Raw genomic sequence first — 14,077 nt, 5'->3', positions numbered from 1 at the left:
CATAATGGGAATGGGGAAGTTGCTAATTACGGCACCGCAATTTTGCGGTGCCGTAATTAGCACCAAGATCCCTTAGCGGGTTGGTTTTTAACGCCTGCAAAAAGCAGGCGTTAAAGCACCAACCCGCTAAGGGACCTCGTAGTAAGGCGGTAATGGTTAACGGTCACCGTTACCATTAACGGTGACCGTTAACCATTACCGCCATCCGTGTAATGAGGCCCAATAAGTGGCTAGCCTCAAACCTGCTTGAGTATCAGTGCACCCATTGCTGGCTGTATACCTCAAGAACATATGCCATTCTAACATTAGCAAAGCCATGCATGTGTTTGTTGAGCGTCCCACATGCAGAAGTGCAACAGCACCAGAGCTGTACATGACCCACACTCAACATACCACTGACACTGGTTCATAGGCATGCATGTGCCTACTTGTCTGCTGAACAAATTAACTTTCCCTGATGCCACAGCTGCTTTTCAGTTGTCCGGTCCACACATCACTCACTTTGCTGAGGCAGTGCTACTGGTTATTACAGTAGCTGAGCAGCACCCATGCCATACAGGTTGAATGCAGGTGTGTGTGGTAATGGCCAGTATGAGTGCCCAGTCTGGACTATCACCTTTCCACTCACTGTAATTCTCAAAAAATGTAATGCCAACATCGTTCATCATGTTCATGTACAACAATGAGCCTGCCCTGGGTGCAGACACATCTGGTCCATGCACGCTGGTGTTGCTTGTTGTGTGACTATGATTGAATTGAACGGAGTCTAATGTCTGTTGTCGATGTACAGATATGCATTTTAGGGATTAGCCCTGCAAACACCCTGCACATATTAAGGATTGCAATGAAATAAGCATGTAGCACTAGGTTGCTGTTTCCTTTCTGTGTTACAGTCTTGATGTATCCCTTCCCTGGTTTTAAGATGCAACATCTAATACTGATTGAATGAATTCCCATTCAGAGAGGCATAAGGGAAATCGTGGGCATGTGATTTAGAGTTGCTAAAAGCATGACAGTGAAGCGTGGTGTCAGGCATATACCCCAGTCTGCCTTCACCGGTCACAAGAGCAGACATTTCTCATGAAGATACAAAAGACCCTAGGGAGAGATGGGTACATACCAGTGTGGAGGATTCTCTTTGTTGACTCTCATGGCATGGGTTAGTTTGTTGTTCTGCTGCAACATCAATTGCACATACTGAAAATGTAGATCTCTGGCATAACTTGCTGTGGCCAGCGAGAAAGAAAACAAGATGAGATGAAGCTGAACAAAATGCAACATTTCTTGTGTGGATCAGGAATTCTCTATATTTGCCTCAATAAGGCTATTGTTGCGAAGACACTTGAGGAGGCAGGTATGTCTTCGATGAATATAATTTATTAAGTTACACATATGAAAAAGGCCCCCAGCATAACAGAGGCTCCCTTAGTAAACAGACAAGCTCAACTGACAAAACTTGGAACGCTGGAAAACAAGCAATGCATAACATCTGTGACCTCATTGGAACATGACAAAGTCAGTATTCCAAATCATCCAGGGTATGTACACAGTGACTTCACAACACATCTTCCACTTTTTTTTTAAACATCTTTGCAATTCACATCTCTTAAGTGAAGCAAGTCTATCCTTATTCCACACTTGTCCTCCAGCCACACGCACAGCACCTTTCATAACAGCAACAACCTTGACAGGATCAGAATAAAGAGGATCGCCCTTCCTCTTCACCACAGCTTTCCTTATCCTCACCCAATCTCCACATTCCACATGCAATTCTTTTATTCCTCTTCTCTTATTCTCTCGCATAACCCATTCACTCTTCTTTGCTCTCATGATATTTCTTGCCTCATCGACCACAACATCACTCTCCCGGCTTCTCCCTAACCATGGAGGACACGCCATGGAATAAGGCTTCCGACCCCTCATGAGTTCGAATGGACATAAACCTGTGGTCGCATGGGGCGCCATGCGCAACGCCCACATCCTATTCTGAATCGCTGCCAATTTATCAATACCGCACTCCTCTCCCATGCAAACACTCTCCATCACACATCTATTCAGTCTCTCAACCACTCCATTCGTTTCAGGATGATAGAGAGCTGCCCTCTTATGTACCACTCCACACTTCTTCAAATATGTGGGGAAACATCCCCCGGTAAACCGAGTGCCATTGTCGGTGAGGACGCTTTCTGGAAGCCCCTCACTTGCGAAAATCTCTTGCAACACCTTAACCATGCTTTCACTAGATATTTCTCTCACAATCCTGAAATATGTCCATCTGGAGAACAAATCCACAACCAGAACTATGAATTTTCCCCGGCCATATCCTAGATCGACAGGTCCCAATATATCCATAGAAATATCAGTCCATATTTTGAATGGAACGCCTACATCAACCAAAGGCTGTTTTTTAGCTACACTCCCTTTTCCACTTCTGATGCAAAAATGACATCCACCCAAATGGTTCTCAACCTCTCTGTCAAATCCCGGCCACCAATAATCCGATCTCAGCACACCCTTTGTCTTTGTCACACCTATATGTCCACCATGCGCCAGATCAATAATTCTGCTCCGAATACCCGAAGGGGCAATCTCTCTCTCCCGTCTAAATAATATGTTATCCACAACAGACAACTCGTCTCTTACTTCCCAATAAGGTTTTTCTGATTCTGTCAAATCTGCCTTGTTAGGCCACACAGCACTGATTACATAAGACATAACCTTATTTATAGTCATGCCCTTCCTCATCTCATCCATCCATTCTTGCTTGGATACAATTCCCTTATTGCTTACAACCACCATTTCCATATTTCTTCCTCCAACATATCTTGTGATAGAACCCTCACTCTCGAAAAGCTATCCGCAAGTATATTATCTTTTCCAGGAATTACTTCCATTCTGACTTTATGAGATTGCATCCTCGTAACCCATCCAGCTACTCTTTGGGAAACTTTATCCAGTCCCTTTGTCTCAGAAATGACCTTCAATGGCTTGTGATCGTCCGGATCACAAACTCAACACCCCAAACAACATTTTTAAACTTCTCAACGGCCCAATAACACGCCAGTGCCTCTTTTTCAATAACCGAATACCTCAACTCAGCACCTTTCAAGACAGGTGAAGCATGCGCTATCACTTCTCTGTCCCATCTTCCTGTTTCTGTGATAAAACAGCACATAGGCCTCCCTCACTAGCATCTACTGTGATGATGGTTAATTTGTCCGTATCAAAGCACCCTAATGAACGGGCCATGTCTATCTCTTTCTTTATCCTGGAAAACTCTAAATCACATTTGCGATTCCACCTGAAGTCAACACCCTTTTTTAACAATTTTCTCATCTCCTGTATCTTATCAGCATAGTTCACTACAAACTTTTGGTAGAATTCAGTCATTCCCAAAAATGAACGTAGTTCACTTTTGTTAACCGGCTTCTCAATTTCCTTTATTGAGTTCACAATACTTTCTTTAGGTCTTACACCATTGCATGACACTTCATGACCTAGATAGTCCACTTTGGATACAGCAAATTTACATTTTTCCTCCCTTAAGGTAATGCCTCTTTCTTTAAAAACTTTCAACACTATATCAAGATTTCTGTCATGTTCTTCCATTGTCTTGCCACATAACAAGACATCATCTTGAAAACAAAATACTCCTTCCACTCCTCTGAGCAACCGGTCCATAATCTTTTGAAATACTGACAAGGCCGATGCCAATCCAAATGGCATTCTTCTAAACTGGAACACTCCCTCATGTTTGATAAAAGCTGTTGTTTTTCTGCACCTCTCCTCCAATTCAACCTGGTGATATGCAGAGGCCATATCAAGTTTTGAGAAAACCTTGCCCCGCCCAACCATGGTCAACATCACAGCCATGTTAGGTAAGGAATGTCTATCGACCATCACACATTTGTTCAGTTCTCGCATATCTATCCATAGCCTTAAGTCACCGGAACTTTTTTTTACAAATACAACGGGAGATACCCATTCAACTCCTCCAGCTCTTTCTATGATACCCATGCACAACTGCTTTTCAATCTCTTTCTTGACACCTTCTCGTAGTGCAAATGGCACAGGTCTCAACTTTGCAGCTACTGGCACACTACCCTTCCTCAACAAAATTTGGTCCTGAAACCCTTTCACTTTACCCAATGCTTTATCAAACACTTTGCCATATTTGCCCACATACTTGCTGGAAACAGAACACGATGGTAACACTTGCAAAACCTGCTCCACTTGATTTGGATCTAGTTTGATGGCAAGATTCTTCTGTTCTCTCCATCCTAGTAAGGATTGACCCTTCTTTGTAACATACACATTACCATCGCTATTCTGTCCTTTAAATTCAAAATTACCCTACATATAACCCAAAAGCTCAATTTTGTCTTGATTGTAACCTCCTGGATTTATATCGGGCTTCATTAAATCAGACACAACACCTTTGATCATCTCTCTCTCGAACACATTTCTGGAAACCAATGTGATCTTTGAACCAGAATCGGCCATCATAGACCATTCACCCTCAACACAGCATACGGACGCTCGCAATCATCCAAAGTTCCATCCTCCATAACCACATTAACAGTATTGACTACAATATTCTGCATTGGCATGGTTATCTCCTCCTCTGATGATCTTCCGTCTTCTTCCTTGTTGACATATAACACCTTCTTCTGACTAGTCTGTCCAATTTGATAATTTTTACAACAGTTTGCAAAGTGTCCTCTCCTTTTACACATTGTGCACACAGCTTTGCGACCAGGACATATAATGGACGATGCAAAATGAGGACTGCTTGCACATTGGAAACACAATTTTTCCTCTCTTCTTTCATATTTCGGTGGAGTGTCTTGGTTCTTCTTTTCTTCCGCCGCCGTTCGACTCGCCTGCTTGCCCTTCCCCCTTCTCTTGCTTTTGGTGTCACCCACACTCAACACTTCAATTTTGTTCTCCTTCAGTTCTCCAGCTTCAGACTTTGACAACTTGGCACCACATGCCAGGGAATGCTCCACACGTCTGGCCACATCAAGCACCTCATCCAAATTGGGCTCATCCCTTAACCATAGTTCCTCACAAATTTTATTCAATCTGCAATGCGTCATGAACTGATCACGTATGTGTTCGTCAAAGGCGCCCTGAAATTTGCTGGTCTTTGGATTGAAGTGTTTATCCAATTTCAACAAGGCCAAGTCAAACTCATTAGCCTCATCTCCATGGCCATCACCTGAAGGTTGTGGAAGGGTCTTGTATATTCTTTGACCCTCATACCCCAAGAAATGCAGCAACAACGCTAACTTCCTTTCACTGGAACATGATGATCCTCCGGCTGCTTTCAAATAATGTGCAAATCCTTTGCGCCATTGAGCCCATGGAATTTTTGCATAACCCGGTATAGGCATGAATATCGATGGGCCGGCTATGCCTGGTAAACTTGCCATTACGGACTCCTGCTACAAGGGATTGTTTCACTTCTGGACTATGTTTCACACAGTCCACCTTTGGTGCTTACTTTTGCCCACTGTCCTGTTCTGATGCCTGCACTTGCCCGCTCCCTCTCTCTTCTTAACAGTATTGATTCTTCTCCCTTTATGACACTGCGTGATCAGAATCTATCAACACAAGTGGGAAGATGCTTGCCTTTAATTGTCTGCTTCACCCACACTCCAAAAGTATAGGCACTATGGCTGTTCAGTGTCCAGCAGAACACATGAGTGAGCAATCCTCCGTCTCACTTACAGCCCTTCATTGCACTGGCCAACACGTGTCAACATGTTCGCATGCAAATACCTTCACAAGAGTCTTAATGCGCCTCTACTGCATCCAATACAGTAATTTCCCTTGCTCTCCTCTTTTACGGAGGCGCCGCGTCACCCTTTCAAACGGTTGTCAAGAACGACGCCACCCGTCAGCTGTGCAGACAAACAAAACAAAAACGCTGACAGCAATGTCCGTGTAGGCAGCTGGCGGGAGGAATGTGTGTGCAGGCGGCTTGCTTCAAACGGCAGCACAGACACATAAGTGATCTTCCGCAACGGCGGCGTCTTTTAATTTTTGCGTCTCGCAAGGCAGCGCACGCACTTACTTGGTGAAAAGGGAGCCGGCAGCAGGATTTTCCTTCTTTTTCTTGGCGGCTGCTTGACGTTAGGGCAAAACGGAGCGGCCAGCCTAGTGGATTCAAGTGCACAGGAACTTCTCTCTGGGCCGCCGCTACCACGCTTGGGCGAACGGAGCAGCAGGGCTGGTATCGTTGCTGGGAGCCTTTGGTCGGAACATCAACATCCCATCCTCGTCGCCATTGTTGCGAAGACAGTTGAGGAGGCAGGTATGTCTTCGATGAATGTAATTTATTAAGTTACACATATGAAAAAGGCCCCCAGCATAACAGAGGCCCCCTTAGTAAACAGACAAGCTCAACTGACAAAACTTGGAACGCTGGAAAACAAGCAATGCATAACATCTGTGAGCTCATTGCCTTAATTCAGTATTCCAAATCATCCAGAGTATGTACACAGTGACTTCACAACAGCTATCAATGCCGAACTTCGGAACCGTTATCCTGCCTATCAGGCCTGCACCTTGACTGAGAGAATCATAACAGTCATCCTAAATCTGCCGTAGGTAGACTGATATTGAAGACATTTTCAATCAGCTTCTTAATGCTGATCTTCTCCAGACTTTCTAGGCAAAGGGCATGAAACAGATCACATACGGCAGGAGGTATTTCCAAACCACCTACATGCACACTGGCCCCATTCTTGGCTCTCCCAGACATTTGGAACAGTTGCCACATGTAAAATGGTTTATTTTGAAACTAAGGATACCTGGTAGGCCTTGATCTTCGAGGCTATTAATAATCCATTGAAAAACAAATGTGAACAAGGCATTCATGTCAACCCCAATTAGTCCTTTACTTATTTCTAATCAATTACTGTTTTTTATTACACATACATTTTAATATATTCATTATTTTCTTTTTTTTTTCAAGATGAATCTTATGTACACAATTTCAAACAACAGATTTTTGGACATTCAAACCTATTACAATGACAAATGTTGCTATCTCGTTTGTTTTACATGGCTACCTCCAAACTCTTAATGAGGCCCATTGTGTTTTGTAAGATGATATGTGATCCGAGAGGTCTGTTATCTCTGTTTTCTCAGCTCAGAGGCTGTGACATATCTTGCAACTGCAGTGGAATTGCCTGCAATGTATTGTATGTCAACATTTGCATTCCACAAGAGGACACTGATTGCACTGTAATCATTGATGTACTTGGATGCTTGATCCTTTTCAATGTTGCATGTGTTTTAGTGAGGTGCATCTTGGTTCCCTTTGGCGCAGCGAGCAAGGGACCCACGTCTGGGCATACCCTCTCTCACATGGTGAGACAAACTGTAAGCACAAAAGTGATGGGTGGAAGGTTTAGAATGAATCTAAACCACTGGCATTGCTCTGGGCAACCTTCCACGCCACCATTTTTTTAGCCCGTCTGCGCCATTGCAAAAGGGGTCCAGCCATATGCAAATCAGTCTGGTACTGCCACCATTTGCCTATTACAAGTCACAGAAAGCAAAGAAAAAAATAAGACGTCATAAGCACCTACAGATTGCAATGTTTCATAATGACGAGTATGTTTTTACTGCCAACATATTAAACTTCCACACACCAAGTGCCACATAAAAATGTTCTACACATATTTTCCATCTGCTTTTCCTTTCTTTTAGAAAAAAACGTTACACACAGTGCTGCTATAAATGCACATATGCATTTTTGAACTTTCATCAACATGCTCCTAAAAAGAAACATTTTTAAATGCACAGCATTGTAAGTAAATGTCACTTGATGTGAGCAGATGCTGAATGCTGCAATTCATGGCATTTGATAGAGTGGTTAACAAAGAGAATATGCTTATTGGAAGCTTATTGCAGGGTTAGTAGCAGCACCCTGTATATATATTTAGGAAGGTGTTGAAAAAAATACTTTTCAAAATATACGCATACCTGTACTATGGCCCTCATTCTGAGTCGGGCGGTAAGGGATACTGGACACCGGTGAGGAGACCGGTGCTGGTAATCCCTTACCACCCTACTATGAGGTTCCTTAGCGGGTCCCTTCCTTAACGCCTGGTCTGGCCAGGTGTTAAGGACGGGACCCGTTAAGAGACCTGGGTGCAAATAATGGGCTTGGCATACGCCAGCCCGTTATTTGCACCCTCCCCATTCCCATTGAGCCCTATAGGGGCTCAAATGGGAATGGGGAATGGTTTGGTAAATGGGGACTTACCGGTTCATCCAAGGTCAGAATGGACCGGTAAGTCCCCATTGAACCAAACCGGAGTCGGTACCGGTATGGGAGGCAGTCATGGCGCAAATAGCGCCATGACTACCACCATACTCGGAATGAGGGCCCATGTCTTGTTAGATGTGGATTTTGTTCAATCTGCAAATAGAAATCTTGGAGAGCTTCACAGTAGTTTTGTATGCAGGTGGCTGTGAGTATCAGTAGATATGTACTTTGAGAGTACATATGAGGAGGGTTGAACTGAGGTGACAGGGTTACATGTAGAGTTTTTAGATGTGATTAATGGATGAATGTGACTGTTTGAAAGTAGCCAATAAGACAGTTATACAAATACAAAAGTGAAAAGGGTAGAAGGCCTGCCCAGTGCTACAGAGTTCACACACACTGTGGTAGTCCGCAGACAATGCACATGCCAACTTGGTCTTTTAAGGATGCCTGGCATAGAAATAGGACTGCAGGGACAGCAGACAGTGACGGCATCTGCAGACATTGTGGTTCAGCTAATCAGGTTTCCTGGTTGTGGTGTACAGGAAGACAGAGTTGAAAGGTTTACCTTTATTGTGTGCTGTGAAGATGGCTATGACTACGGCTTTAAGAAAGCAGAGTGTCCGGTTAGTGGGTGATTCTTGGATCCATTGGTTGAAGTTGTATTGTGAGCAGTGTGGATTACCTGTGAATCTTAGATTTGAAGAATTTGGCATTTCCTGGTATGGAGTTCAAGAAATGAAGTTGGCGGACTTGCTGCCATTTAGTGAAAGTATGGTTGCTTTGAAGCATCAAGACATAATTGCTGTTCACCATGGAGGCAACAGTTTGGGCTATGTCACCAGAATGTCGTTACAGTTTGCAATAAAGGATACATTTGCAAATTTAATGGAATTGCTTCAATGTTCAAAGATTGTGTTTTCTTGGATAGCTCAAAGACAAATGTGGAAACGTTCTCATTTATTTTGTCTACAAAGCTGTATGTGCATTTTTGAAGGATGTTGAAATGATACCTTTTCACAATGAAAAGATCAAGTTTGATATTGTGAATATTTTTTTAGGAGATGGAGTGCATTTGACTGATGTAGTAAATCAGATTTTTCTTTTGAATATCCAAAATATAATGAAACAATCTGTGAACTTGTAAAATATGTGGTGAATAATTTATTACAGTAGAACATGTGTTAGTTCAGTATACAAAACCCCTCAAAAAATAAAAAAAGGTTATTTTAAGAGCCACCATTTTTTAATGAAAAAAAGTGAACACATTTTTATTCCCCCACCCCATACCTGGAAATGGCCAGGTGTCCGCAAACTTTCGTACTATCCACAGACTATGCAGACTGCAAAAAGTTCTGGAATTGTTATTTGTATTTATTAAATGTGAAAGGTGGCTCCTAAAGGAACCTTTTTCTTTGTATCTTTGGCTTTTATATTTTTTGGGGATTTTTTTTTTGCCAGAGAGGTGACGAGGTAAGGTGGGGGAGGGAAGGATGGGAAGGGAGCGAACAGGAACCAACCACAGATGCGGAGGGGCAGGTGGACAGAGGAAGATATTGGGAATTCCTTAAATCTAAGGTAGGGGATGGAGTTTCTTGTGCTCCTTGACCGCGGCCTCGAAAGCACTCCTAAACTGCTCCCCTTGCAGAGCTGTGTGTCACAGTACATACTGAAAATTCGGACTCTCAAAAGGTAAGGATCTACTGTGTTCTCTTTTGGCCTATGAGGCAGCCATTGGAATCTTCTGCCCCAGAGGAGTATCCAGTGTGGTTGCAGGAGTGGTTAAGGAAGATAGGGTAGAGTATGTTAACATGCTCTTCTTTCTTAGAGCACCAGGATGGTTGGATTGAGTGTGGCGATGATTGGAGGTGGTCCCAAAAGGGTATTGCTCAAGCTTCCCACCACTGAGTATCACCCTGCACTGAATGCATTTGACCTGAGCAGCCCAGGCTTTTGGTACAGCCCCAGTGGTGCTAAAAACCGCCACACCCCTGGCTCTCTCTGGGTGCTGGTGACAGGCACTTCCTCTTCCTCTTCTTCCTGTTTCCTATCATCTTCCCCCACATCACTGTGTCTGTTCCTCTGAACAGGCCCACCAGTTGGTGGTTGAGGAGATGACCCCTGGGAAGGAGGAATGGCCATGACAGATGCCATTGGATTCAATTATCAATGTTCTGCCAAGCAGGTCCTCTCCTGTTGCACTTTTCTGGACAGCCAGATTGAGAATGACTATAAGTAATGGGTGGCTCCCTTCAGAGGAAGCATCTGCAGAGCGCATGACCATCTGAGGACTACCGAGTCAAAAATAGGCCTTGGAAAGTTGATCAATCGACTAAGAATGGGTCTAAGAACTCTGTAAGGGTAAACTTTCAACTTGAAGCATCATCGATTGGGCAAAAATGCAGTTTAAAACTGTCTGCAGTGACAGCCACCATCCAGACACTTGCCGTCACGCAGCGTGGGTGCCGTCACATGATCACGTGTGGGAGTGTCCGTGGCGGGTGTCCATGGATTCCATCAGCAGACAGTGGGCACTTGCTTATGGATGTCTTCAAAGGGGTGTGCTGTCCACAGACTAATTCAAAGTGTGTTATGCGAGAACAGACATGTCCGGACAAGGCGCCACGTCCGTGGACACCCCTCGTGTAAACAGACCCCTCGAACAGTTGTATAGTCCATAGAGTATATTGTTTTTTAAAATAAATACAATTATCACACAATAATATACAAGATATTTATAGTATAACACATTTATTCATGAATGCGTAGGGGTATTGGAATGGGAAACATACATGGAATTTGGAATTTCTATAAAATCTTCATCATTGGAGGGAGGGAGAACCGTCTCTGGGACAGTGATAATCAATATTTCTAATAGCATGATTTTTAATGTAATTTAAAAGTTCCTTAAAGTTCAATTTTGAAGACAATATCCTGATTTCATTGTGTACCGTTGGGGGATCAGGATTGTTTTTATGATTGTTGGGATTCTCCATATTTGATTTATGATGTAGTTTGTTCAGGTAAACTATGTACTATAAAAAAATGATACATTACTATTTCAATGAGCTCTGTATGAATAACATGATGTTTTTATATTGAAAGATGTATTGTTTACCATTAGAGATGTAATTAGCATTCATTTCTTCTTTGGGAAAGTCTATTTCTAACCACTCGAGTGTTTTTGCCATTTCCGTTACAATAAAAACATGGCAATACTTGCTTATAAGAAATGTTCATATAATGAACGTTAATAATAGAGAAATAAATACAGGTTACTTACTCTCTGGTAAGAGGTTGTTTTGGGATGAGCTGCTGGTTTATCTTAGTCTTTATGAAGAGTTGTACTGAACTGATAACATGAGGTGTACTGTTATGGTTTGTGTGTGTTGCATTCCATTTTACTGTGTACTAAATGAAAAAATAACATTTACATTTTTAAATGATGAATTGTACAAAAAGAATATTTGGGTGTAGTGAATATAAGTAATGTTATTTTATGTATATTTTTGTTGGTAGTAATGTACAACATTTTCTGTTGTACCCTGTCCTTCTGGGTTTTGTTTATGCTTCCTGCTGTCCACAGACTTTCATTTTGTCTGCTGCCTCTACAACTGATACATTGGGGGTGAGTATGATATAATGAACGTGTAACAAATTAAAGGGGGTTTTCATAAAAACCTATGAAATTCAGTGAAAAAACATTGTTAAACTAACTTTATGGTAAAGTTGCATTAATTAAAATCTATACAATTCAGGGGGAAAGTTTTGTTAAAGGGACATTATGGTTACAGGTAAAACCCCCAAAAAACAGAAATTCACCAATTATGGTAATCTAAGCAACCATAACTTGCACCACCACTGTGCACTGCTAAGACTAACACCATTATGTCACCTGAATCATAACAATCCTTTAACAATGTTTTTTTTATATATAGGTATATACAGAGGTAAGTGGGGGTGATAGGTGTGCGGCTGCGATTATGGGGGCAAGATGTTTCTTGACATGCATAAGAGATGGGGCCAAACTAATATGTGCCTAATATGTGTCAGTATGTTATCCCAGAGTCTGTGTATTTAGAAGTAGAAACACTGTTTTGGGATTATTTGCATTGCATCTATTTTAGTCTGGGGATATTCTTGGCTCTGAGACAGAGATTAATGTTTTTTCAGCTGGATAAGATCGAACATTGTCTGCCATGGCCTTGTGTTTGACGCTTTGAGACAATTTTATCGAATTATTGTATTCATGGGGTGAATTACCCCAAACATTCTGGGACAAGAACCAGGCTGTTTACAATCAGATTTGTCAGGTGTATTTAAAAAAGTAAATCAAAACCAAAATTGTCCCCCTAACTGTATGCAAGCGAAAGCACCCACACTATTTTATAAAGTACAGGCCTCTTGCCACCAGAAGAGAAAATAACCTTCCTAATTATATCTCCCTAAGTGGATTCAGAAAAAAGAAAAACATTTGATCATATACATTTCAAATCTGAATTATTATTCTAGACAAATACATATATTCATCTCCACATGTACAGTATTTATATCATTTGATTTCTTTAACACCATGCACACGTGTTGGCATCAGAGAAAACATGTATAATATTCATTTCTTTTGAGTTTCTCTAGCATCATCAACATGTGTTGGCACCCGATAAATACATGCATTGGAATCCGTTATAACTTTTTATTCTCATAACAATTCTACTCTGAATGTACTGTATGGTGATTTTCTAATTTAGATATGTATTTAAAATACAATGGTGTGATGTTAAACTCCTTGGCCTACAGGGTTGAGTTTTAAATAAAAGCTTTTATTTTGGGGAAGCACACAATCTAGGTTTCTGTAAAGTGTTACACAATCATGGCAATCTAAGTTTGACATAATACAGGGATTAATACCTAATTTCCGCTGCAAATTATAAGTCCTCTTAAGGCAGAGTTCTTAATTCTTTCTGCAAAATATGGTTCAGAAAAATGACATTGTACATATTTAATTGACATTTTTTTCTTGATAATAAAGTCGACAACAAAACCTCTTTCCTACTTCCCTTTAATGACATAGTGCCACTCAGGATTTCTATATTCATCATTAATGGTTTCAACAGGACATACATTTGAAAAGTATCCTAAGAATCTGTGAATATGATGTTCACCATTTCACAAATCCAGTCGCAATTTAGCCCTGTAAAATCCTTGGAATACATTTATGTGGCTACTGTCAGAGAATATATATGAATTTTGCTCAATATGTATTGACATTCCATTTTTAAATACACATCCCTAATGTTTCCTTACATTCGAATGACCATTCACAAACCTTGCTGTTAAAGGATTGCCCTAAAGGGCTTTTAATTGTATCTGGGTTTTGACTAGTTCTAGGAACATATGTCTAAATGAATGGCAATAGTTATACTCACTTTTGGTTTGTCCTGTAAAGGCTGACAGCAGGTAACAACATCAAAAGCTTCAGGTCTTGTCCACCAGAAAATCTGTGGTTTTCAGTCTATCCCCTGCCTTCATACTCTCTCTCCAGCTATCTGATATTGGGCAATGCTTCTGCATAAAGTGTCCTCTGAGAAATGGTAATTTCTAGGGTCTAGGGCATCATTTATAATCAATGTAAAATCCCACTCTGCACGTCCTTGGTCAGACCAGCCCCATGTTCTGCAGATTTGTCCATTCAAACATCTCCCTACTCTGTGTGTGTGTGTGTGTGTGTTTGTGTGTGCTTAAATATCTGATATTTCACTAATGCAGCATTATTCGAAGCAACACGTTCTCATT

This window comes from Ambystoma mexicanum, chromosome 7p (genome assembly GCF_040938575.1).
Source record: "Ambystoma mexicanum isolate Mex_15411 chromosome 7p, UKY_AmexF1_1, whole genome shotgun sequence".
NCBI classification, from domain to species: Eukaryota; Metazoa; Chordata; class Amphibia; order Caudata; family Ambystomatidae; genus Ambystoma; species Ambystoma mexicanum.
Note: the sequence above shows the minus strand (reverse complement) of the source record.